Below are 853 nucleotides of genomic sequence, written 5' to 3' on the forward strand. Positions count from 1 at the left end.
TTTTCAGTTTATTTCTATTTTTGTGGAATATAGCTAACAAAACAGATGAGTCCATTCCCAAAGCATCTTTTTACCCCTAAGAAAAAAGTAAAGATTTATGTAATATGGATACAAATATTTCAAAAATAAAAAATAATGTTTATTGTTAAGGCATTCTTTGAGCTGAATTGTTTTTCATCTGCTGGAGCTGCAACAATAAATTAACATGGACTAGATGGCTTAAAGGACAAATATTTATTTCTCACAATTCTGGAGGCTGGAAAATCAACAATCAAGGTGTCAATAGATTCGCTATCTAGTAAGAACCCTCTTCATGCTTTAAAACCCTCTTCCTTGCTATATCCTCACATTATGGAGAGACAGTGGATTCTGGTCTTTTTCTCTTCTTGTAAGGCCTCTAATCCCATTGTGGGGGTTCTATCATTATGATATCAGCTAATCTTAAATGTCTAATGAAGTTCCCACTTCTAAATGCCATTACATTGGGCTTCCACAAGAATTTTGAGGGGACACAAACATTCACTCCATAGCAATTAACAGTATTATCAAATCATTAACAGAGATATAAGATACATTTATAATGAATTATTATAATCAGATATATAATAGACTAATAAAATTTAAGCAAGTGAAGTGTTTAAGAAATTGTCCTATAATTAAAACTGGACAGGATAAATTCCCGGTGTCCTATGCACTACCTAGCAATTCATCTGGGCATTATTTTATTTAAAAGTTTTACAGAAATAGTGCTTGCTTCGGCAGCACATATACTAAATTGGAAGGATACAGAGAAGATTATCATGGCCCCTAAAAAAAAATAAAGAATAAAGTTTTACAGAAATAGATTCGTATA

General features: G+C 31.8%; 1 non-coding gene across 1 annotated transcript; it reads left to right on the forward strand.

Annotated features, from left to right (window-relative positions):
• Window positions 1-746: 746 nt before the first annotated feature.
• Window positions 747-853, forward strand: LOC130682226 (U6 spliceosomal RNA). Its single transcript, XR_008995445.1, has one exon. It is a non-coding gene; the product is annotated as a U6 spliceosomal RNA (small nuclear RNA).

This window comes from Manis pentadactyla, chromosome Y, assembly GCF_030020395.1.
Source record: "Manis pentadactyla isolate mManPen7 chromosome Y, mManPen7.hap1, whole genome shotgun sequence".
Lineage (NCBI taxonomy): Eukaryota > Metazoa > Chordata > Mammalia > Pholidota > Manidae > Manis > Manis pentadactyla.